Source organism: Camellia sinensis, chromosome 1 (assembly GCF_055761805.1).
Source record: "Camellia sinensis isolate YWXY chromosome 1, ASM5576180v1, whole genome shotgun sequence".
Classification (NCBI taxonomy): Eukaryota; Viridiplantae; Streptophyta; class Magnoliopsida; order Ericales; family Theaceae; genus Camellia; species Camellia sinensis.
In genome coordinates, this window is record NC_138961.1 from 246,870,153 (window position 1) to 246,897,412 (window position 27,260).

A 27,260-nucleotide genomic window follows, 5' to 3' on the forward strand; every position below is an offset into this window, starting at 1 on the left:
ATGGTTTGAAGGTGCTACTCGCAAGTAGGCTAAAGCGCGGTTTTGCCACCTCATGTGGGCTTAAAACAACATGATTTTGCCACTCCGCAAAGTGGGCTTAAAATGCACATTTTGATGAATTGTTCCAATTCAAGCAATGAAGCCTGCATCCACAAGCATTCATGCAGTTATAGCAATTAAGCAAATAGCCTCATGGCAAGCATGCTGAACATGGCAATCACTTACACTCATGCAAGGATGCTAAAGCGTAAACACTTACAGTGTACTCCGAGCCAAAACAGAAGCTAATTAGAAATCATGTATGATCCTAGCTATGTAAAGATGCCTAATCCAACACATGCAAAAATGAAACTAAAATAGACTCGGCTATCTAGAATGGCATATGAATGCGACGATTGATACATGTATTCAAATAGGGATTGAAGTACAATGCAGTTTGAATGAAGTGCCGAGCCCGGTGCATGCAAGACAAATGAATGATGCACGCATGCAAAGCATAAGTATGCTAATTGAAATATGCCCTAATCTAACCATCAAAAGCTGGTAAATAAAAGGGAGAAAGACGTGGGGTTGGAAGACATTCACACACACACACACATTTATTACAACATTGCGCCCTCTCGACGGAGGGTCTAAATAAATAGGCTAAGCTACTCTAAGCTAAGCTACTTATTACAAACCAATTAATTAACTATGCTAAGCTAATTAATTACAAACCGAATTGAAAACTAGCTATGCTGAGCTAATTAGAATATTACAAAGATGAATTAAATTAGCTAAGCACATTAACTAATTAATTACAAAAAACTGACAAATTTACTAAGTAAAACAGTTAAAATGGCCTCGAGGGGAGAGAGATATGTATGCTCGATTTGCTTCGCCCGAGAATGCATTACCTTGCCATGAGTTGTCTCTGTTTGCACTCACGGTGATCTTGGAACATCATGCACACTTTCAGGTTGCATCTGCCTTAAAACAGGAGCATTTTGGAAAAATTTGCTGCAAGTGGCCGGTCGGTCACTTAAACTCGTCGGCAGGCTAGTGCAAGTGGCCGGCTGGCCACTTTCCTTTCTAGAACCTCAACTTTGCTGCAGCAAAGATCAACAAAGGTACAACAATGCATTTACAAGGAAATGTGTGCGTAACTACTCTCCTTATCATTTCTCAAGCTCAAAGGAGCGTAGTACTCGACTTTCAAGCCACCAACCACGTATCTCAATGCACGATGGCCAAAGAGCCAAGATCGCATAATGTTATTGAATGCACAAACAACACAAAAGAGCCTCCACCTCTATCATGCATGATCAAGAGGGTTGGCGACCAAGAAATGCAACACGTTTCATCACTTTGAGTATGAAACGTGCCACATTCCTCGTGTTTGGATTAACGTCCGATCCAAACACGATGCAATGCAAACAACATGCTTATCTTTCAATGCTAAAATGACATACACAAGACTCTAACAGTTAAACAATGTATGCATGGCATGTTTAGAAGCTAAGGCATCAAAGCTAGTAAAGTGTATTGCATATGAGGCATGCACTACAATGCTCAAATGGTCAAACCACATATGGAAAGACCTAAGATGCTCCAAAACAGTGGCCAATACACACCAAAACCTAGGCACAAAAAGCAAGGAATGCATGCTCATCCGTTTTCTCTAAGCAAGGCACAAAGCTTAATTTTCAAACACATTGAAAGAACGACATATATGAGAGCATAACAGAGGTATAATCACTGAAATCATATGCCAAATGATGACATATCATGCAAACAACACAAGTATGGCATGCTAGAGTCCTTAAGCATTAAAGCTAGCAAAGTACACAACACTAGGGCTATACAATACAATGTTTAATGACAAACCAACCCTAAACGGACCCCATGCATACCAAAACAGTGGTGGAATGCTCTGAAATGATAGCATGAAAGGCAAGCAAATGATGTTCATGCATTGACTCATCAACAAGGTATAAGGGCACAACTCTTAAACACAATTAAAGAGTGATAAACATGAGAGTATGACAAGGCTATATGCTCTGAAATTAGGTGTTTAATGATGCCATATCACATAAACATCACAAGTAAGGCATGGTAGAAGGCCCAAAGCATAAGGCTCGTAAAGGGCACTACACAAGAGGCATGTAATACATGGCACAAATGACTAAACCAGCGTCGGACAGAGTTCAATTAGGCCAAAACAAAGACCAAAACATGTTGAGATGGAAGCTCAAAAGCTTACACAAGCATGCATGCAAGTTGGCTTACAAACAAGGCATAAGGCACAACTCACAAAAGCTATGAAGGAGTGGAATATGTGAGAGTGTGACTACACCATATACACTGAAATCATGTGAGAAATGAGTTGAAGGCATGCAATCATCACATACACAACATGTTAGGGACTTTGAAACTCAAAACTAGCCAAAGCCACTTACACTGCAACCCTACAAGGCAAGCCTCACATGGCCAAGACCACTCAAAACAGAGCTAAGGCATGCTAAAATAATGGAAAAAACATACTGAGATAAAGCCAACACAAGCCAATATTAGAGGCATAAAGCATGATGCATATTAGGCCTACAAGTAGGATTACACTACAAGTATAAGATGCAAGTAAGAGGTGACCCCACCAATCAAAATCAGAGTTAAAGAATGTTAAAATGACACCAAATACATGCTAGAGTAGGACCAAAATAGGCTAGAATAATGGACCAAAGCATTAAGCATACAAGGCTAATTAGCAAGAATTACACTATAAGTGTAAGAAGCAAACAATCAATGACCAAACCAACCAAAAATAGAGCTATGGAAGGTCCCAAAAGTCACAAAAACATGCTTGATCTAAGTCACAAAAGACTAGAAAAGCATGCTCAAGTAGAAGGCCAACAAGGCCTACAAGCAAGACAAAAGGAGAGGGGGACCACCCCCTCCTATTTTGGACCACAAGAGCAACTTTTTACCACTGAAATTCCTTTGAGTTTCAGTGGTAAAAATGCCAAGCAAGGGGAGAATCAAAAGCTTAGAGAGTTGGCTCAAAAGGCTTAACAAGCCAAAGAGCAAAAGAGGGGGTCCACCCCCTTAACCCCACAAAGTTCAAACCAACACTTTTAAGCCTTAAAAATAGAGTTTTTGAGAGGCCAAAACTAGCCTTTAAATAGCATGCAAAGATGGTTAAGCTCTTAATCAAAACAAAGTTTTTAAAGGGACAAGTGCCTTACCCTTGGAGCACAGCAGCAAGGAGGCAACTTCAGCAATAATTCTAAACCAAATGCACTCCAAAGACCTCAAATGAAACTCCAATGGACCTCAGCTCCAAAGTAAAGGTGTTTAACTAGGTGTTTGTGTGCCAAAGTATGAAGAAACAACACTTCTAAGCACAATAGCACAATATAGAGAGAGTGTATGAGAATTTTAGAGAGAGAGGAAGATTTTTAGCTCTGAAAAATCTGAACCCCTCTCAAGGGGGAGGAAGCTCCCCTTTTATAGAGCAAGCAAGCCAAAAAGCTTGCTCAATCCCTCCATACACGTGTATAGAGGATGAGTTCAGTGAGCCACAGCTGGCTCAAAAGATCTGAAAATATCTAAAAAGGAGAAAAAGTGGCTGCCGGCCAGTTAAGGTGGCCTGTCGGCCACTTGAAGTGGCCTACAAGGGAGAAAAGTGGCCAGCAAGTGCCACAAGTGGCCGGCAAGGCCCTCTCCCCCCCCCCCCCCTCTGGCAAGAGGCAACAAGGTTGGGCCCAAAAAACAAGGCCAAAACACAAAGGGTTAAGAGGCTCAAAGACAAGGCACCTAGCTGAGATCTTCGGGCGCTCAAAACAAGCACAAACATGCGCAATCATCGCGTGCACAAATAATGACGTCTGAGTCTTAAGGTTGGTCAAAAATGGGGTGTCTACAACACTACCTGCTATCCCTTTTACAAGGATCTTCCAACTTAAATCCTGTATAATACATTTTCTATTAAACCTAATACTTGAGCTATTCTTCATGTATTTGTGAGATTAACATATGGGATTTTGAATTATATTATTTAGTTTATATTCTCCAGTGTTTGCATTGCTAACTTTGGTGTTTACAAATTTGTATTAATTTGTATATCAGACAAAAGTTTGATCTATATGATAAAGTAAAGGTCACATTTAGTGGCTTCTAATTAGGATGACTACAAATTTTCAGGTGTTAATGACATTTTCAGAAATCAAGACACATCTTTCAGTTTGATATAATGGTGTGAACTTTTGTTGTTGGGGTTTATTTTTTCTATTTTTTGTGTGGCTTGCCATACAGGGCCTTATTAAAAAGATGTTCATTTTTTAAACCAATTCTAAATAATTATGGCTTGACCGTCCCATACGGGTTAGGTTTAGGAAAAAAAAAACTAGTGCTCAACTGAATTTTTTGATTTTATTGATTCAACCACATACTTACGATTTGCTGTAAATGAAGAATTCATAAGAGATTTTAAGCGTTTATAAAAATTTATTAAACCTTACATCGAAAACAAAGGAAGAAAGAGGATGGGGATTGTTTTATAATGGTTTCATCCTCAATTTTTATTGTAATACATGCAATATTATTGATTACTGATCTTTAATACTTAAAGAATTAGAATCTGAAAAATATTTAACTAAAATATTTCAGTTCATATTGTTGTAAAATTTGAGAACCAAAACGAATCGTACTTCATGAAAAACTGACTAAAAATCAAAATTTCAAAAATCAAAACGTTTGTTCATCTTAATTGGTTCAGTTATATCGATTTAACTTAAAAATAAGTGTGAAACACATTGTAGACGTAACAGGTTATATGTTCATTTTCAAATTTCAAGAGGGTAAATTGCACATGGAATAAAGTACAGGGATTAAAGTGTACTTTGTCTTCCAAACAAATGATGAAAATATAGAGATATTTTAGTCTTTTTTATTAAATCATTAACGAATCTAATCTAACGGTGCACTTTAATCCACAAGCCATAAGGAGATTATGCAGTCATTTTCAAACGTTAAAGGTGTAAACTACACATAACTCAAACCACAAGAAATAAAGTGAAGTTTGTTCTAAATTTTATAATTTTGAAACCTATTCAAGAATATCTATCAAACAATAAAGCTATATTCAATATAATTTTTTCTTTTTAAAATGGAGACAAAATTTTCAGAGCGAGAAATTGTTTCACAATCTTCTATATAGAAACAATGAAATTTCACAATTTATGCACCCCGCCCCCCCCCCCAAAAAAAAAAAAAAAAAAAAAAAACTATGAAAAATTGTATTTTTACAAACACAAAAATAGATCAATATTATAATTTTCAAAATTCTCAATTTCTAAAAAATTCACAGATTCTTTTCAGAAGTCGTGAAATTTCGTAGTTACTCGAACATAAAAGCAATAAAATTTTACAAATTTTCAGTTTCAAAAACTATTACATTTGAATTTTCACATTTTCTCAAACACAAACTACGAAATTTTATAGTTTCAGAAAACTACTAAATTTCTTAGTTGTTTTTGTATGCATAATTTCATAATCCATTTTGATTTGATATTTCGACAATTAGATTCTAAAATTGTTAATTTTATTTTAAAATATATACACAATGAAAATTTATGACATTTTGAAATTTGAATAAAATAAAATAAAATAACTAACTTGATGTTGCTCAACATGTAATTAAGGCACTCTCATTAAGGACAAATTTGTTTGAATATTTATAAAAATTTGAAGAACATAACTTAACTTAATAAAAAAATAAAATATGAGGTGATTTGAAATTGCCAATTATATGCCCATCACAATCTTCTTAACTCCTGATTGTGGAAGTTGGTAACAATTAAACAATAAAATCTCTCTTTTTAATCCTCCATACCTATATTAAAATTATTTAGAGTTTTGTATCATGCAAAACAAAACACCAAATTGGACCATACACAAAACTCTCAAATTCCCAATTCATCAATGTGATTTCAATAAAAAGTGAATCAAGGTTTAACCGAAGAGTAGTGCAAACCCAATATAGTATATGTAGATATATACATTTACGTAAAACTTAACAGACAATTAAGCAATTTAAAAAAAAAAATCATAATTCAAAATTCAAAATTCTCAAAAACCAAATAGGAAGTTGAATCGAATAAAAAGGTACTTGCTGCTGTTTGGCTACTTGTTCCCTTTGCTTGCTTGCTTGTTTTTGAATTGCTTCCATTGGGTATAACATTGTACACTTCCGTTTCACATTTCCTTTATATATGTGTGTGTATATATAATAATAATTCACGTACACATGTGGGTAATTGCATAGAAATTATAAATAAAAAAAAAACAAAACTACAAGATTAGAGAAGCTGTAGGTTTGTACAGATCTAGAGAGGACTCCACAGGAACAATCACAGACTCACAAGGTATGTAACGCTCTCATGAACAGAGTGAGGAGACCCAAAATGCAGAATAAAAAGAAGAGAAAGAGAGTGTGTGTCAACAAACAGTGTGGTTTTTCAGCATATATAAAAGGGCAAATCTCACACTACTGTGGTTCGGTCTCTATGCAGTGTATCTCTTAATATTTGAAAATGATTATATAATCACTATGTGATTTGTGAATTGAATTATATTGTTAAATATTTTGTCTAATTTAAGAACAAGTGTCGCAATAGACTAATAGATTATATACTTATTTTTAAATTTCAAAGAATGAAATAAAGTACCGTGGCTAAATGCACTTTATTTTTTAAACAAATAATGAAAATATAGAAATATTTTAGTCTTTTTCATTAAATCAGTATCGGGTCTAATGATGCACTTTAATCCACTAATCACAAAAGGGATTATGTGGTCATTCTCAAACGTTAGGAAGTAAAACGCACATAACTCAAATCACAAAAGAGTAAAGTGAAATTTACCCTATATATAATAAAAATAAAAATAAAAGAGTTTACCACTCTGTCAATTAGGGGAAATTTTTTGGCATAAAATTGTCTTGAATTCGAAAAGTTTTGTACTGTTGTCATCTTTTTATTCATTTTTTTTATTTAAAAGAAAAGAGTATAGTCGGTTATTAGTTTCATTTTAAACTTTTTTTATTAATAATCGCAAGGTCTATTTTTTGGAGACAAACGAACAATAACAATTTAAAATGTTATATCATCTCTATTTATTTGTTTATTTATCTATTTACATCATTTATTTTTTCACATGTCATTTTTTATTTGTCTACTATACCTATCTGTTCATATCACTACCACTACTGCTGCCAGCTATTGTCGCCAACTACTTCTAGTGACTTTTCCAATGGTGATCCAGTAGTTTGATAATAGTAGAGTAAAAATAATTTGAAAAAAGTCCTTCAGAATAATAATTAGTCATTCTCATTAAACAATTTTATTAATTATGTCATTATCATCAAAACAAAATAATTCTTAAATCTAATGCCATAAATACCAAAAAATATGAAATTTTCACCAATTTTTCCAAGGAAATAAAAAGAATTATTTATTTATTTTTTATAACCAATAATGTTTTTTTTTTTGAACGAGATAACTAATAATATTAAGATCATCAAATTTGACACAAAGTTGTGTTTTGATCAATTGAGCGACTGATCGGCACAATTTAAGATCAATAAAGTCAGATGATCGGCAAAATTTTGAGATAGAATTTATAAAATAATTTTCGTAACTGTTGGCTAAAATGTTGGCTTATTTTTCCTACGAAGGAAAATATTATAAATGCGAGCGTGCCAGCAAGGATTGAAAAATCCTTACAGATTAAATTCAAGCCAATTATCAAGCGATTGTGTTGACGGTTCTTTTGCCTCAACGAAGAGGACTTCAAGATTGCCAAGTGTAAAGAAAAGAAAAAAGAAAAGAAGAATGGGGAACGGAGAAAGATGATTGAGTGAACAATCAAAGTAATAATTACTTACCTCTACTCCTATGCTTCGAAAAGAAAGTGCATAAAATGCTTCGAAATGGAAATGCTGAAAATAAATGCTTCGAAATATAAATCTATGTTAAACTACTCCTAAGATAAGGAAAATAACAAGAAATATTGAAATCAAGTGTCTTTGATTATGAATTCTGGATCCTTTACAATGTAGCCATTAATGGCTATTTATAGAAGAAAAAATACAGCAATAACTACTTAGTAACTACCCATTTCTTCCATCTTCATTCTTGTCTTGCCATGTGTCATTCCACTCATCCACTTTGTCCTCCCACTCATCCACTTTGTCCTTCATATTCTCTATTATCTCTATAACTTCTTTTAACTTCCAAATGAATAAGAGGATGCCACGTGTCCTGAAATTATATAAATAATAAATAATAATAAAAATTGCAGATTTATGGTGTTAACATTACCCCCCGCGGCCCTTAAAAATGATGTTTATTTGAATTTTTGAAGGGCCGAACCAAGCACATGACTAACCTAAGCAGCAAAGTGCTTCGAATGATGTAACAACACCAATAAAGTGCTTCGAATGAGTATGAAATTATGACAAGATGACTCGAATTATTACTAGTAACAAGCTTCGAAAGTGATATAAAGAACCAAAATCATTATTCGAAGGTCGATGGAACCGACCAAAGACGAATTACATCCTCAAAAATACTCGACAAAGCTTCGAAGGTTCATAACCTCCATTATTATTTCTTCGAAGCTGTTGTTGATACAAGATAGAGTGCTTCGAAGCTTACAAAATTATGGCAAAACGGCTTTCGAAGCAACTTATGGCAAAACGGCTTTCGAAGCTGTTTTTGGCCAACATTGTGGTTATTCAAAACTTATATGTTCTGATTCACACAGAATTAATGAAAATATTAATTTTGTGCTTCGAACCAATTATTAATTCTTCGAAGACACCAAAACTGTTGTTCTTCGAGCCAACTTATGATGCCAAAAACAGGCATTATTCGACAACTAATTAATTGTCATTTTACATATATTTGAAGAGATGTACACATTTCGAAAGTTTTCAAAGTTTTATACAGTTTCGAAGGTGAAGTAATCAACCTTCGAAACAACTCTTGATGTTTCGAATGTATCTTCAAAGCTTTATACAGCTTCGAATGTGAAGTAATCAACCTTCGAAACAACTCTTGATGCTTCGAATGTATCTTCGATGCTTTGATTGTGTACATACAAACAACTGGCTATCAATTTGAAAAGATAAGCCATTCTCAACCATTTATTTAAATGCAAAGGCTTTTTCTAGCCAAGTTCATGCATTTTAAATGGTCATCCCTTGTTCTTAGTGCTTCGAACTCATAAGAACAATTTGTTAATTTTATTAACCACATCATCATAATTATATTTTGATGTGAACCACAAATCCAAAAAGGATTTTGAACACCAAAAGTCATGGTATAGTGTGACCATGAAAATTTATACTTTTTGACATTTTGAAAAATGTCAAAAATTTTGAATTCATGAACAGTGGCTTGTTCATTGTTCTTGACCATGTTTGTTTTAAAAACATGACTTTTGCCGAATAGGTTTTCATAATTATTTGGCAAAATGGGTTGTTTTTCCATGTTAGCCATTAATGGCTTATGAAAATCACCCATAGATATATTATTTTCATGACTTGACTCTCTAAAATTTGGTTTTTGGACCCCCCGAGTCATACATGGAACATCATTCTTAGCCAAATTTGGTTCAAGAACATGCTCTTTCGTTGTGTTAATTTCATAATTTGGCTCTTTAAAAACGGATTCTTGAACCCCCCGAGCCATTGATGAAATCAACTCTTTGCTTTTGCTATTTTTAACCATGGAAAAATTCTGAAAAAATTCACCAATTTCGGCCATTAAGGCCTCAGTTAAAGACTTGGTAGTGAGAGTTGATAACTCATCATTCCATTGGCGAATTTCCATATCAAGTTGATGAATTTCTCCAATTAAATGGTGTCTTTGTTCTTCCACCAAATAATATTGTAAGGGATGAAAATTTACTTCATCAAGAAAATGAATATCTTCTTGAAGATCCAAAATTTCTTGTTTACGCCAATAAATTTCATCTAGACTATTTGAAATGGACAAATCCAATTCATTTTCCATTTATTACACTTGACGTCCCACTGGGCGTGCCAAAAAATGTTGGCTAAAATGTTGGCTTATTTTTCCTACGAAGGAAAATATTATAAATGCGAGCGTGCCAGCAAGGATTGAAAAATCCTTACAGATTAAATTCAAGCCAATTATCAAGCGATTGTGTTGACGGTTCTTTTGCCTCAACGAAGAGGACTTCAAGATTGCCAAGTGTAAAGAAAAGAAAAAAGAAAAGAAGAATGGGGAACGGAGAAAGATGATTGAGTGAACAATCAAAGTAATAATTACTTACCTCTACTCCTATGCTTCGAAAAGAAAGTGCATAAAATGCTTCGAAATGGAAATGCTGAAAATAAATGCTTCGAAATATAAATCTATGTTAAACTACTCCTAAGATAAGGAAAATAACAAGAAATATTGAAATCAAGTGTCTTTGATTATGAATTCTGGATCCTTTACAATGTAGCCATTAATGGCTATTTATAGAAGAAAAAATACAGTAATAACTACTTAGTAACTACCCATTTCTTCCATCTTCATTCTTGTCTTGCCATGTGTCATTCCACTCATCCACTTTGTCCTCCCACTCATCCACTTTGTCCTTCATATTCTCTATTATCTCTATAACTTCTTTTAACTTCCAAATGAATAAGAGGATGCCACGTGTCCTGAAATTATATAAATAATAAATAATAATAAAAATTGCAGATTTATGGTGTTAACAGTAACACCTAGACTTGCTATTTTACAACTCTTACAACATGAAAGTATAATATTAATAGAATATATATTACGCAAAAGATAAACTCCTATGTTATGAAACTATATTATGAAATTATATTACGCAAAATATTATTCGAATATTTTGAGTCACTCTTGGATAAACTCCTATATTATGAAACTATATAGTTTGCAAAGCCAAATAATAAAAAAGAAACAAATTACCCAATAAATTTCCCTCTTATCTCATTTTCACGCTCAACTGTCTCTCTCTCTCTCTCTCTGGGTCTGTCTCTCTCCATCTACATCTTCCATCTTCCATCAAATCTTCCATCAATGTCGATGCCACTGTAAGTTGCTGAGCAAGTTGTTGCAGCTCTTCGTTGTTGACAAATTCACGAAGGATTGGCCGAGTCTGCACATCTACCCGCTAGGTTATTCTTGTCCCCTCCTACTGCAGCTCTTCGTTGTTGCTTACCATCCGTAATAATCTCTATTGCATATTGATGGAATTGCTTATTAGGTTTTTCTATTGCACAGGAGAACCCTTGTTTGATCGATTCCAAGTCCTCTCTTTGCTCAAGTATCCCCTCTCCCTCCTCTCTCTATATTGAGGTATTGTGGTTTGAAATTTACACTTTTGCTTACAAATGGCTTGAATTCGAGCTTCTTCATTTGGTTTCTTCATTAGTGTTTTTCTTCAAGGTAAGTTTCTTCTGCGTTTTCTACTTTTCTCTAGTATCTTGCTAATTTTCACTTCCATATATGTAGTATCTTTCTCTCGACCTTGTTTGTTTGCTGGGTCTAGTAGCTTCGATGCATTTTCAAGTTTAAAAATCTCTTCTTTTTCTCTTATGCACACCTCATTTATGTAACTTCGTTACATGTGATTATTAAGCTGAATTGATTCTGATCTTCTTTCGTTCAGCTTGAACAGCGATTTGATTGCATTTTGATACACACAAGCACGCATGTATGATTGTGTTCAATTTGCTAAACTTTTTGAGTGGGAACTTTTGCATTGTTACATTATTATTTAGCAAAACATGAGTGAATTTGAGAATCAAACAGTTTAAACTGTTAGGTTAGTACACATGACTATAATGTAATTTGAGATACTATACAGGATCCTTCCTGCTTTAATGTGTGGAGTTTTTTGTTGTTTTATAGTTTTGTTTCTTTTCTTTCCGTTTTCCCCCTCCTTCAATAGGTGTTGACTCAAAGTTTGAGTATAAAATAGATGCAAAATTATGATGTACCTCATGGTTTCAACTATGAGTCTTCTTTTACACTCTTTATTTATGTGTTTTTCCTTTCCATTTATGTGGTAAGTAAGCATTTCATTGATGCTAAATCTGGATTTTCCTACAACACTTGAATATTATCATTGGAGTCACATAGCTCTATTGTCACATGATATATCTAAGGCTCTCATATGTGATGTCTTTATGTAGTCAATAAGTGTCGAATACGGACACACCACCCTTTTGAAGTGGTTGTTTTCTTAGGAAAGATTACTGCTCTTTTTCAGATCGCTTACATATATACGAGAAAACATTGGTATGCATTTTGGTTTGGTTTTATTTCTTCCATTGTCATATAAAATATTAGTTCTATATCCCTATTTAGTAACTCTTCCTCGAGTGATCTAAAAGTAAGTTTTAGGCCAAGTTTGGGAAAACTAAATAAGTGCACTTTTTGACTTTTTATGAAATATGGGTTAGATTTGGGTTGGGTTTGAAGTGATGTGTTAGAGAGGTGATGTGACTTAAATAAGATGATGTGACCTAAATAGGATAGTGACTTTTTAACTTTTTGAATTTTTTGGAGGATGCCAAACTTGACCTTAGTATATTTTTTCTCTTCAGTTATCGTTGTGTATGATTAGCGGTGGAGCCAAGAAATTAAATCAGAGGGGGGACTTATTAATTACAACGTTAAAAATTTTTACAAAAAGATTTCGCATAAATTTTTATGATTGACTTCAAGAAAGATAAAAAATAAAAAAGTTATTTGTAACTAGTGTATCATAGACAATATAAATAAATAAAAAAAAGTCATGGATATAAGTTTTAATATAAATTATATAATGATAAAGTAATTTTTTATACAAAATATGAGTAAAAATTCAATATAATAGTAATACTGCATCAATATTGACACGTGATATCACTAACCAATAGTAAAAAAACACATGGAGGATGAACTCAACATGTCAAAATGTAACTAACAATTCAATAAATTTCATATCTTTATTGAGATTAATTGTGTTTGCATATCAATAATAATAGACATCACTATTATATTGAAATTTTCATAAATAATAATATGACTTATCGTAGTCTCATTATTTTCAATCAAAACAACCATTATTGTTATCATAATTTAAAAAATGTCATTGACATTTCACTCTAAATAATATTTTTATAATTTTTTTATTTAAAATATTTTCTTTTTGTTTGCACAAAAAAAAAAATTCCAAAACCCGGGGGGGGGGGGGGGGGGGGGGGGGGGGGGACATGGACCCCCTATTTTTTCTTTGATTTTGTTGCAATAAGATGATCATAAAATATCTGATAGCAGTGAAGCTTTCAATAGGCATCCTACCTAAGATTTCACTCTTGGAGAAATATTACCTGCTTGAGGTATAGGCTGTTTTCTAAATCTTCTTTCTTTTTATCACATTTTTTAATATAGAACTATCTATATAGAGCCGTGTTTGCTTTCAAGTGTATATCATATGATATAATTGCCTTTTGCTGTTCAAAAAAAAAAGAAAATTGCCTTTCACACAAAAAAAGAAAGAGGAAAAGAAAATCATATGAGCACACTAGAAACATGATAACATTGAATGTCTACTTTTGATAGTATTTTTCATTAGTGAGCAACAGATCTGAAGTCTAGCTCTACTTTTAGATGTATCGAAACTCTTACTCTGTATATATATTGATAAAAGCTTTAACTTCAGATACATTTGAGGGGCAAGATTTCTTTCACACTAGTGCAATGTTGATATCCTTTATTCTCTTAGGAAAATATTTGGAGGTAATGTCATGTCAGAGATAGAAACTAGCACTCAACTAATATAGATGAATGACATTTTGAACATGGTTCCAGAGGCAAAGGTTCCTGTTGATGGTATTGTCATTAATGGTCAGAGTCATGTAAATGAGGGTATGATCACAGGAGAAGCAAAGCCAATAGCTAAGAGACCTAGTGACACGGTTCAGATGGTTTATTTCTCTTAGTAGTAAAATTGATACTTTTGACATTTTTAAAATGTTTAATTTAATAGCAAAATATATATATTTTTATAACATCATGAACAGGTTATTGGTGGCACACCCATGGATGAATGTAATCCACTGTACGGCACCATTCATATGCCTTTTTTTATTCAGAATATACAAATTTGACAAAAGGATTCAATTTTGTGTTTGTTTTTTTAAATGGCATTTGAAGAGTCTCTTTAAATAATTTAATGCAATGATGAAATTTAAACAGAAGAACCAAAAAAATGAAGGCAACACTCTGAAATCACCCTTCTTTTTCCTTTTTTTGTTGGCGACAATATGCAGATTCAGTACTGCCCACAAATTAGACAAATTTGGAAAGTTGACCCTAAGGTGTTGCATAATATCATATTCTGCTTGCCTTTTTTTTCCTCTTTTAATTTTTTTCTGTATTTTATTTTTGCAATTGGAACAGTTTAAAATCATATTGTTGTTTCAAAGTCCAAAATCTGGCAATGGAGCATTGAAATTGATGTTTATTTTCTGATTCGAGTGTTTATTTTCGGACCATATTTAGGGTTGGTTTGGCATAAACTAAATAATACAAAAAGTCACTATCCTATTTAAGTCACATCATCTTATTTAAATCACATCACATCTCTAACACATCACATCAAACCCAACCCAAACTCAACCCATATAAGCCAATAAGTCAAAAAGTGCACTTTTTTAAAACATCCCAAACCAACCCTTAATATTGTAATCTACAGACTACAGTTATCCAGGATTCGATGAATAGTAACATCTTTATAGATGTTACGACCATTCTGTCCTAATCTTAAAAGTTTTTCTTTTTGATTTTTGGTGTTGTGGGATTTCATTTTTCCTTTGTTTAACAGTCTGTTTTTAGTTCTAAATGCAAATTAACTATTCATAAAATCATACTCACTTCTCTATTTTCACCCGCAAAGGGCAGTGAGTATCACTCCATCAACAGCACATCAACTAATTCAGGTACCAAATATTAGAAGCTTTTAGAATGTCAATCAATAACTCCACTCTCAAGCATACTATTATTTACCAGATTCCTGAAAATGACAGTAAAGCATGAATCTTTCATGAGATCTCTTTCTTTCTGTGTCACTAAAACATGAATGTTGCCTTGTCCTTGTGTAATTTGTGCTATTAGTTCACACAGCAAGAGTTATTCTCTTGGGAAATTGAAACTTATGCAATAATTGACCCATTTTGCTTGTTGACATCCCATTTTTTTTCCCTATTCTACATTGATTCTGGAATTTTTTTTTTTTTTTTTGATCGGCAAAATTAATGAACTTCATTGATGATATCAACATACAATAAATATGGAATTGCATCAATAAAGCAGAGGCAAAGAGCAACAAGTATCATAGTGATTTCCTTAATCCCAACTAGATTGGTACTAAGAAAAGCACCCTATCATCTGCTAGCTCGAGCCAAGAAGATGGTGAGGGACCAACAAGACTAACAAAACAACCAAGGCAAGCCCCAACAGGCACCTAGAACAACAATGACAGCAACAATAGTAAACTAGCAGCAAGCAGCACAAGAAACTTGATATGTCAACCCAATCTATGCTCACCCTTTTGAGTTGAACTTAGCCCATAAAGCTATTCTTACTCTCACCAATTCTTTTAGCTCCTCAAAATCGGGCTGGCCTTCATTAAACAAGCACTCATTTCTGAGTTTCCAAATAGACCACATTACAGCTAGAGGGACAATCTTCCAAATACTCAGAACTGATTTCTTATACTTAACACCTGACCACAACAGCATCAGATTCTCAATGGAGCCAGGAACAGCCTACTTCAATCCCTACCAATTGATTACATCAGATCAAATTTTCCAAACCAATGAGCAAAATAGCAAAGTATGATTCACTGATTCCTCCGCTATCCTGCAGAAATGGCAGAAAGTGATAGCAGAATTATTCAGTAAACCAATCCTCTCCAAAAAAACAGAGGTTTTAATCCTCCCCCTCCAAGTTAACCATCCAAAAAATTGCACTCTTGGAGGAGCAGCATTTAGCCACAGACAATTTGAAATTCTGAGGATAATACCTCTAGTTAGCTCCCCCCATTTCCACACTGAAGCTACACTAAAAGATCCTGATAAGTGGGCTAGCCATTTGCAAGAATCCTCCACACCATTGTTAACATTTGGTACATCAACCAGTAAATCATATAATCTGTGCACCTCTCCCTCCTCTACACCATTGATTCTGGAACTTTTTAGTATAACAATATACATAGGAAGTTGAAAATTTGATGTTCTGTATCTGTCCTTCTTTTATTTCACTTTGCCATAACTAATTTCCTAGTAGAGCATTGAAACTAATATGAAGTTTATCAGTCCATATATATTATAGCGATCCCGGTTTTTCCCTGTCATTACTATATTTCGGACTCGAGTTCCGTGGTTGTATGTTGTTGTCTGTATCTCGTTTCCATCCTTTGATTCTTTGTGTTTGAGTTTTGGGATGTGTTGGGTGAGTTTGGAACAGGTTGGCTGTGAGTTAGAACAAATGGTTGCTGCCCAGGATTTGGTTTCTTCGCTCGAGCGAGACTTTTTGCGCTCAAGCGAGGCCTGGGTATTTGCTTCTTCGCTCGAGCGAGAGTTCTTGCACTTGAGCGAGGATTGAAGGTCTTCAGGTTTCTTTTCAGACGCAGCTTCTACTCGAGCGAGCTTTCTTGCGCTCGAACGAGCCTAGTCTGGTGTGCCTCTTCGCTCGAGCGAGAACTCTTGCGCTCGAGCGTGCGTCTGTGTCTCTTTTTGACCTGAAGAGTGGTATTCTCTGCTCGAGCGAGTTTTCTTGCGCTCAAGCGAACTCTGTGTCCTTCGCTTGAGCGAGGACTCCTGCACTCGAGCGTACATTTGGGTTGCAGACCTGAAGCTTTGCATTTTTCACTGGGGCGACGCTTCTTGCGCTCGAGTGAGGTCCTTTTGTGTCTGGTCGCTTGAGCGATCACTTCTTCGCTCGAGCGAGCCCTGTATATATCAGTTCGCAACAGCGTGATTCTGCACCACTTTTTCAACTCCATTTCACTCCAAACCCTAGATCTAGCTGTCTCTCTCTCTACTCTCTCTCCCTCTCTACAAATACACTTGATCTAGAGTGTCTCTACCCTACTTCCTTTTGTAAAAAAGGTAGAGTATCGTGTGGGCTATTAGTTGATCCGAAAAAGTTGAACCTTGGAGCATCTTGGGTTTTTCTCTTCATCTCCTTTGAGCTTCTCCATGTGAGGTAGGGATAATCTACTCATTTTTATGGGTTTTAACATAGACATTAGTCATTTTGTATAAATGGTGAGATTTGAAAATTTTGGGAAGTTAGGGTTTGAAATTTGAAATGTTTGAAAGAGGGGTTTTCTATCTTTGGACTTCATTGTGTGTGTGAGGTCTTGAAAATGGGGATATTTGGGTAGAATGGATGAAATTTGGTCTTAGGATCAATGTTTGAGAAAATGAGGAAAATGCCCTAATTGAATTTAAATAATTAATTTGTATAATTAATTTAGTAAATTGTGGAAATATGAAATTGGGTTGAGAATCTTGAAATTGGGGGAAATTGTGATTGAATGATGTAGTTGGATTGATAAATCACTCACCAATGGAAAATGTAATAAATTATCTGTTTGATAGATTTATTTATCTGTTTATGTTAAAATTAATATATATAGAAAGAGAGAAAACAAATTATGTATATATATTGATGTATTATTGATTGATATTTGATTGATGTGTAAATTACAGATGGTGAGGTACTCATTATATAGGAGAGGATTGGGGAGTAGGTGAGTGTGTGTGGTAGGTGAGTTGAGTGGAGGTGGTAGGTGATGATATATTTTAACAGCCCCCCGCAAACTCAAGGAGGATAGAAACTAACCAACTTGAGTTTGGAGAGAGGAGCAAAACAAGAAAATACATAAAAATAAAAAAAGGATAGGAGACACTGTATGGTCGTGTCAGACCATTGGTGAAGACACTGAATGGTGGTGTCATAACGTTGTAGAGGACACTGTATGGTGGTGTCATAACGTTGTAGAGGACACTGTATGGGGGTGTCAAACCGATGTAGAAGACAGTTTATGGGGTCATGTCGGACCGTTGTAGAAGACAGTTTATGGGGTCATGTCGGACCGTTGTAGCAGACACTGTTGTGACAGTTGTTGTGACAGTTTACGGAGTCTTGCTGGACCCTTGTAGAAACTAACCGGAATCAATGTCGGGACAGTTTACAGAGTCTTGTCGGACCCGTGTAGAAACTAACCGGAATCTATGTCGGGACAGTTTACAGAGTCTTGTCGGACCCTTGTAGAAACTAACCGGAATCTATGTCGGGACAGTTTACAGAGTCTTGTCGGACCCATAAAGGAGCTAACCGGAATCAATGTCGGGACAGTTTACAGAGTCTTGTCGGACCCTTTAAAAAATCGCATCCTCAAAAGGTGCGCTCAATTTTTTAAAAAGGCGTGCCATCAAAAGGCGTGCCCAATTTATCAAAAAGTGCGCCGGACATGATGGCGAGGCACGTGAGTGTCTTGGTTGGCGTGCCTGTTTGTCGTTTGGCGTCAAGAGGCGCGCGATGCGCGTGGCTGGCTCTGGCTATTTAAAACAAGGTTGAGGCGAAGGCTGTGCATACTAGTCTGAAACCTCGGAACGCTCGGAGAGCTTGTCTCTGCAAATCTTGAAACACCCGGAAACCAACCCTTCTCTGAAACACTTAGCAACTCAAAAACATGGCCTCTTCTTCCCGTCCAGTTACCCAGAACCTGCTCACGCTCTTTCCAGAACTGAACGAGCCCACAAGAGAAATAACTGGTGCGGTGGCCAGTGAACCGCAACCAAACACCTCTGGTTTTGCTCCATTGAACTTTCCGATGCGGTCGGTGGAGCAAAAAATGGCGATGCAAACTGATATTGAGGCTAATCAGTATACTCTGAAGTCATGCGTGGAAACCATGACGGCGGTCACAAATTTGTCGAACCGGCTGCAGAGTAGGACAAATGAGGTGCAGCATTTAAACTCCCAGCTGGCTCTGCTCCAACGCATGTATAAGGATGCGCGAGCAGAGATAAGCGTGCTAAGGACAGAAAACAAGGAGCTGAAGCGGAAGGCCACCGTGATGTTCCGATTTGGAGGACCGCCATATGCGGCAGTGGAGGAGCAGGGAGTAGTGAACGTGCTCGGTGGACTAGGAAGCACTGAGGCAACACCGTCAAGGGCCGCCCAGGACGGAGGCAAAAAGAAGAGACCGGCGGAATAGGCGAAGAAGTGAGGTCGGTTGGTGGCCGCTGCAGAAAAGAAAAGAAATCTGTTGTTGTTGTTGGTGTTTTTTTTTTTTTTTTTGTGTGTGTGTGGTTTGGTGTAGAAATGTGATCGGAGTTGATCCCTGTCATGAATGAAATGAAATGTGTGGTTTTATTTTTTGTTTTTTTTTTTGGTTAAAAAATAAAATAATGGTTTGAAAAACCAGTGATGGTGTGTGAATCTGTGAGTTGATATTGCGTATTGGGGTGGTGGAAACAAGAATATTGTGGAGAAAAAGAGTGTTGTGGAAAAGTGAGGCCACTCATATTATTAAAATAGAAAATATATTAAGAAATTAAAAAAGTGATATTATTTGGCGGAATAAATATATATATGAAAGTGACTGTCATGAAGAAAGTGGCGGGCATTAAAAAAGTGGTATTATATATGAAAGTGGCTGTCATTAAAAAAGTGGATGTCATTAAAAAAAGTGAAGTGGGTGTTCAAACTGCCAAAAGGAAGAGAGAGAGAGATAGTGGGCTGCATGTTTGATCACGACATAGTCATCCTGCTCATCGTACTCGATCTCAAGCTCATCGAGGAAGAGATGTGCTGGCTTCCTAACCACCATAGCAGAGAAGAGTTGTCCGCCGAGCCACGCACCACCGCCGGGGCTGACAGATTGCTCAAGGATTGCAACCTGAACTGATGGATTCTTGCTGAGCTCGTAAGCGCAGGAAAGGCCAGCAGACCCAGCGCCGACGATGACAACATCGGTGTCGGCGTAGGTGATCATATCCAGCATATACCTCCGGGTCATTTCCCGAGAAACGATCGATTCCTTGATTGGCTCAAACTTGAACGAGTTGAGATCGTATGAGGCGGACATGGAGATCGAGAGGTTCTGTGTGCCTGATTTGATAGGTTGGAGGAGGCGAGATGGGGAAGAAATCGGGACGCCATGGAAGGAGGTGGAGAGTGAGCTGGGTGTTCAGTTTTGTAAAAGGTCTGTTTGGCTCTTGGGACACTTTACTGATGGACCATTGGGACACTTTGCCATCCATAGATAAAGGTCTTTATGTTTGCTGTAATTAATGCGGCGAGAACAAGTGACCAAAACTTTCTCTTTATTTCTAAACCCAGAAGTGTTCTTTTAGGCCTCTCTTCAGCACTCTCATCCTTCTTTACAGTTACAGCAACCTCTGCTTCACTATGTTTCCTCTTCTTTCCCATTGTTCCTAGAGATCTGAACCACAGAAGAAAGAGAACGCAGAGAGTGAGAGAGAGAGAGAGAGTTGTTGGCGGGGATGTGTTGCAGAGTTGTTGGCGAGACTGAGACGACGACGGAGGATGGAAATTCACCAGCTGAAGATTCTCGCAGCAGATATGGCGGTGCCGTTGCCGGAGAACGGTAGAAAACGTCAGAAATTGGATGTTGACGGCCACGGTTGCTCACATGTGGCGATGAAGTGCAAAGATCGATTGCACGAGATAGTGAGAGACGAGCTTGAAAGCCACGAAGAAGATTCGTGGAAGGAAATGATGGAGCGAAGCTTCTCTTCTTGCAGAGTTACGGCTGTGGAGAGTGGAAGGTATGTGTAGAAAATTCTAGGGGACTAGGTTGAGGTCCGGCGGGCGGCCAAGGCGAAGTTGCCGCCCGCCGGTCAAGAAAAATATTAGGTTCTTAAACCTGCTCTGATACCATGTTAAAATTAATATATATAGAAAGAGAGAAAACAAATTATGTATATATATTGATGTATTATTGATTGATATTTGATTGATGTGTAAATTACAGATGGTGAGGTACTCATTATATAGGAGAGGATTGGGGAGTAGGTGAGTGTGTGTGGTAGGTGAGTTGAGTGGAGGTGGTAGGTGATGATATATTTTAACAGTTTAGAAATAATTATTTTGGATTATCGATGGAGGATAGTCTTGATTGTTGCAAACATTGCATAATGATTAGGGAAATTGAAACTAATCAATTAGATTATGTCATTGAATGTGACGGTGGAATCAACGCATTGAATATGTGAATAGTTGGGTGGTATATGACTATGTATTTAAATACATTGTATATGAATATGTGAATAGTTGGATGGTATATGACTATGTATTTAAATACATTGTATATGTATATTGTGTGGGAGGAGATAAGGGATGTACTCCATTTGTTTGGGAGGAGATAGGGGATGGACTCCATTGATAATTAAGTTGGCCGGAATGTCCAGGGTAAAAGCCCCGAAATCTTTTATATATTTGGGTGCCAGTTCCTCCGGACGTAGTTCCATAAAATGGCAAGAAAATAGAAGTGTTGAATGTTGTTGATTATTGAAGTGTTGATATATGAGTTGTAGTCTCATTTTAAATTGTTTGGGTAATATTGAATAATGTAAGTGAATTGATTTGGATAAACGAAAAGGAGTGGTTTGTAAATGTTGATTGGTTATGGAAAGAATACAAGTTGGCTTATAAGTGTTAAACATTTATCAAATGCTAATGTTTCAGTTAATTCTGATATGCTGTTTAGCATATCTCTACTGGGTTGTGGCTCACCCTACTTGGGACACCATTTTCAAGTACAGGTGATATGCCGCCTCCAAGGACATAACTTGGGAGGTTTAGGGGCTAAAGGCTTCTTTTTGTTGTTTCCTTTTTGTGTTACGTGTAATTCAAGCCAAGGGCTTTATATGTAAAAGAGTTAGAACTCTTCTTTTGTGTAACCAAGTATTGACTTTGAAGGTTGTAAGCCGTTGGGCATCTATTTTTGTTGACAAGCATGTAACACCTTTTGTAAAGAACACTCTGATATATGGAATATAATACTTCGTCTATGTTTTATGGATCTTATGAATGAATGAGTTATGTCTTATTTTGAGGGCGTTACATATATGGTTTTAATCCATGAGAAAGAAAATAGATTCATTTTGTAAAAGAAAAAATATATTGAATTTAAGTATTTGGTTTCGACAATTGTTAATTATTTTTGTTGTTGTGTGTTTGCACTCGAATGTATGTGGGAGGTGTCATTGTTTTTTTATTCTGGCTGTCTAATGGTTCATGGACTTCTTTGTGGGTTCTAACAATACATCTTATGATTTACCCTATGGTGTTTAGGGCAAGAAAAGAAATGATACAATCTGCATTGCACTTCTAATGACACTTGTGATCAACCAAAGATTAGGATGAATAATGTTGTTATTACTCCATCATTCAAGGTACTCTCTCTCTCTCTGTCTCTCTCTCTCTCTCTCTCAAGTTCTTTCTCTGTTTCTTCTTTGCCTTCGTTTCTTCTTGGTTTTTGGTTTGAATCTGCTCCTAGAGTAGTGTTAATTTCATTGTTGTTTATAGCATAGCTAAATGAGTTGGAGTTTGGCAATTTCAATCATTCTTTAGGCTTTTAGAGTCCATGTCATATGTTAAAATGGCATCCACATCTGAAATCAAGGTTTCCATTGCCTTGATGATAAATTGGAACTTCCCATAACACTGGTACTGACCGTTCTACTTTGTTATTATTGATGCTAAATCTGGATTTCCCACAACACTTGAATTTCCTCCTAACTGTACTCAGCAGAATATTGAAAGATAGTTAATATTGTTTTATGGAGTATTTACTTTTTTTTTTGCATGTTAGATATTGGGATTGTTCACTTGTAGGATGCTATTTAATCTACTTTGGATTTACAGATTTTATTGCATTGTGCATAATACTCGAGCTAAATTTGGCAACTTTAAGTAGAAACACTCTAATTGGTATATCACAGTTTTGAAACCAAGCATTTTATTACTAACATTTTAATATTGTAGTTTTTTTTTTCATATGTTTGACAGATTGGCGATGGATGGAACGTAATTCAGGAACATCGGAGGATTATATTTTGAATTTTTGAATATGTTTTGTTATAGGATTTTGTTATGAATTTGTAAGTTTGGAAGTTTTTTTGGAATTCATTGTGACATGTTTGAAGTTTCAAATTGTAAGGGATTTGTACTTATGCTGGATGTTTTGGATTTGATATTTTAGTTATGTTTAATATGCTTGTTACTTTTGAATTAGGTTTATATTTTGGATGCTTTGCACAAGTGTGTTAATTTGTTTTGATTACATGTAGTGTAGAAATGATGCACAAAAGTAAGTTTGGGGTTGGATTATTTTTTATAGGTTTGTGAATTATGTACTGAACAGGGAAATTGTAAAAAAGAAATATAAATAATGAATTTTTGGTGTTAGATTTTTTAGTTGTGAATTTACTTTTGGTGACACTTTATTTTCATTGCTAAAAGTCTATGCTGAATAGGATATGAATTTTTACTTGATTGGTCGGCAAAAGATTTGACGTTCAACAATAAATTTGTTTCGTCGCTAAAAGATACTTTGGCAATGCATTTATAGGTCGCTAAAACCAAACATATCATCCTATATGTCGACTAAATATTAATTTACAGCGATGAATTTTTTGTTGTTTAACAACTAAAATATTTGGTCGCCGATTTATTTATAAGGTGACCACAATTTATTTGGTCATCGAATTATTTAGTGACATGGCTTCGACAATCCAGCTACGAAAATTACACTTTTGATGACTAACAAAAACGTTGCCAAAGATGCTTTTTTCTTGTATTATAATAACTAAAATTTGCCCAGTATTAAAAAAAAGGGGGGGAGGGGGGGAGGTTTCCCCTTGGTCAATTTTGAGGGATTTTTTTTGGTGTAAAGTTGTCTTTGTGAATTTGAAAAGTTTGTGCTTTGTTGTCCTCTTATCTTCTATCTATTTATAATATTAAATATGTGAGCACTGAATTTGGTGTCTAAAAGCAAAGTCTGAACTCAAGAATCATAGGTTTCATTCAAAACATACTTGCCATTTAAGCAAATAGCATATTATGATATTAATTTATTTATTATTTATTTTTATTTTTATTTATCTTAATTGCACACGTATTGCATGTGTCACATGCCAGTTCATCTTTTGTTTAAAAGAAAAGAAAGAGTGCACTCGGTTATTATGGAAAAGACTATGGTACACACATTTAGAGTGTGTACATATGTAACTTATAATTAAAAAAGAAAATAATATAATTTCATACTTTTTGAGTCATAACTAGAAAAAAAGAAGTTATAACCAAACACCACATGATGCATAATTAAAAATTTCATGAGTTATAATTAAAATATTGTCAACTAAAAAAGAAAATGACTAAGGATGCATAATAAGGTACACCCTTCCAAGGGTGTGTATAGTAAAATTTCCCATTAATTTCATTTTAAACTTTTTTGATTTATAATCTCAAGGTTTATTTATTTGTATATTTATTTATTATTCACTTATCTATTTACATCACTTATTTTTTTATATGTCATTTTCTATTTGTCCACCATACTTATCTGTCCATATCATTACCACCACTACTGTTGGCCATTGTTGTTAACCACTTCTAGCGATTTTTCTAGTAGTTTGGGGGTAGTAGAGTAAAAATAACTTATGTTATGCAGGAAGGCAACCTAAGAGGGAGATGAATTGGGTTAAAAGAAAAATTGGCCAGAAAAAAATTTCTAAAGTCAAAGTGATTAAATGCAGCATTAATAAATGAATACACAAAAAATAAAAAGAAGGGAAAGAAGAGCTCAACACAAGAATTTATAGTAGTTCGGCTCACCGGCCTACGTCCACTCTTCAAGATACCTCATTGAGAATATCTTTACTATGAATCAATGTACCACCTAACTTCACCTAGCTTGTGGATCTTTACAAAGGACTTGCTTCAATCTGTTAAGGACCTCTCAACTAAATGCCTCACTTTACAAATATTTCACTCAGAAAATAAGGAACAAGAATAAGAGGTACAACTGTCCTCTTTTACAAGTATTCTCTCTTAAAAGATGAATATGAAAGTGTAAGCTCACAGATAATTTTTGGACTCACTTAGATATAAAAGTGGAAGAATAAATGAAGTATATTAAATGCTTTTGATTGCTCTTGAATGCTCTAGGTTTGTTGTATTGAAGAAGTGTGTATTTCGGATCAAGAGAGCTTTATATTTATAGCATTAACGGCTTCTAGCTGTTAGAGAGAGAGAGGATTTGAAATTCCTAGCCGTTAGAGCAAATTAACCAGGATATCTTCCAGCTGTGTTTGATCAGAGTATGTTAAGATACAGACAATATGCAGGTCTTGGGAAGAGAAGGCTCAATAAATGCACAAACTTTAATTTAATACTCATCTTCATAAGTCAACTTCTTAGAAGAAGATATGGTGCCAAAAGATCTGCTTAGAGGTCAGAAATGATGCATATTCTATATACAAATCTGAAAAAGTGGCTGAGAAAAGGTTTGTATCAGTCTAGATCTGATTTGGCAGCTGGATTTTTCAAACCTAGATTTTACAAGTGTCGACCCTTGCAAATTGGGTGTCGACCCTTCGCTCTTCTTCTCTTTTCTGAGTTCAGTTCCAGGTGACTCTGGTGTCGACCCTTATCATTCTTGGTGTTGACCCTTGCTGCTGAATTGCCTTCTAAAATTTAGTATCGACTCTTGCTATTTTTGGTGTCGACCCTTGTTGCTAGATTGCACACTAAAATTTAGTGTTGACCTTTGTTATTTTTGGTGTTGACCCTTGCTGTTGGATTGCACACTAAAATTTAGTGTTAACCCTTACTATTTTTGGTGTCAACCCTTACTGCTGGATCGCACACTGAAATTTAGTGTCAACTCTTGCTGTATTGGTGTTGACCCTTGCAGAACACTTAGCCATTTTTTAGCTTTACTCTGGTGTCCACCCTTGCTATCTTAGTGTCGATCCTTAGATCTGTTTTAAGCATGAATAGAGTTTTTGCAACCAAGTGCTAATGCTCATGTTTTGAAGGACCAAAAATCATTGAAAAATAATATTCTAGAGTCATATAACTTCTAGAACCATGAAGCACAATTTTTATACTATTATTTTGAAAACTTTGAATTACAAAATAAATTCAAAATATTTGTCAATAATCAAAATCAATAGAAATTTAAGTTTGAATAACCTTGGAGCTAACAACTTAAAAAAACTCCTTCAAAATAATAATTAGTCATTCTCACTAAATAATTTTATTAATTATGTCTTATCATCAAAACAAAATAATTCTTAAATCTAATGCCATAAATACCAAATTTTTGAATTTTTCACCAAATTTTCCAAGGAAATAAAAGATTTATTTTTTTTTTTATAACCAACTATTTTTTTTTCCTTTTTTGGTTTTTGAACAAGATAACTAACAATGTTAAGATCATCGAATTTGACGGGAAATTGTGTACGATCAATTGACCGGCTGATCGACACAACTTTATTTTTGGTGGGTAGAAATAATTTTTAAAAGTTTAAAAATATTTTTTTGACATTTATTTTTGTCAAATTAGTTTATATTTTATCAAATTGTCAATTTTACTCTTGAAATTAAACAATAATATCTTCAATTGTCTTTATTTGAAACAAGGTTCAAAATTTAAGATCAAATATGTCACAATTAAAAAGTCAGAGATCAAAGTGACACAAATTCCAAATTATAGGGATTGTTAATGTAAGTTGCCCAACTTTAAATTAGGTAGGCGTTGCATTTACAATTATGTTTCGTAGCTCGAAACAATGGTGGCCCGAATGGCTCGACTACCAAAACGGCGTCGTTTTGGTAGCTTCTTTTTTTTTTATAATTTTTTGCCTCTGAACAGACGGAAGGAGATAGAAGACAGAAGAAGAGAAGGAGAAGACAGAGAGACAAGACCGAAGAAGAGAAGGAGAAGACAGATTTTTAATTTGGGTTTGATTTCGCTCTCTCTCTCTCTCTCTCTCTCTCTCTCTCTTCACTCCAAAAGCCTCCTCCTTCTCCAACACCCACAATCCGAACCACCGTCGGAGTCCATGACGAGCTCCTTCTCTTCCCCCTCTGTTTTGGGTTTGATTGATTTTGTTTGTGGCTGATTGGTTTTGATTT

At 35.2% G+C, this 27,260-nt stretch overlaps 1 long non-coding RNA gene across 1 annotated transcript; it reads left to right on the forward strand.

Moving 5' to 3' along the window:
• The first annotated feature begins 10,970 nt into the window (after positions 1–10,970).
• Positions 10,971–23,348, forward strand: LOC114296825 (uncharacterized). Its single transcript, XR_014347914.1, has 5 exons — positions 10,971–11,200; positions 11,307–11,381; positions 14,976–17,698; positions 21,193–22,510; positions 23,127–23,348. It is a non-coding gene; the product is annotated as an uncharacterized LOC114296825 (long non-coding RNA).
• The last annotated feature ends 3,912 nt before the right edge of the window (positions 23,349–27,260 follow it).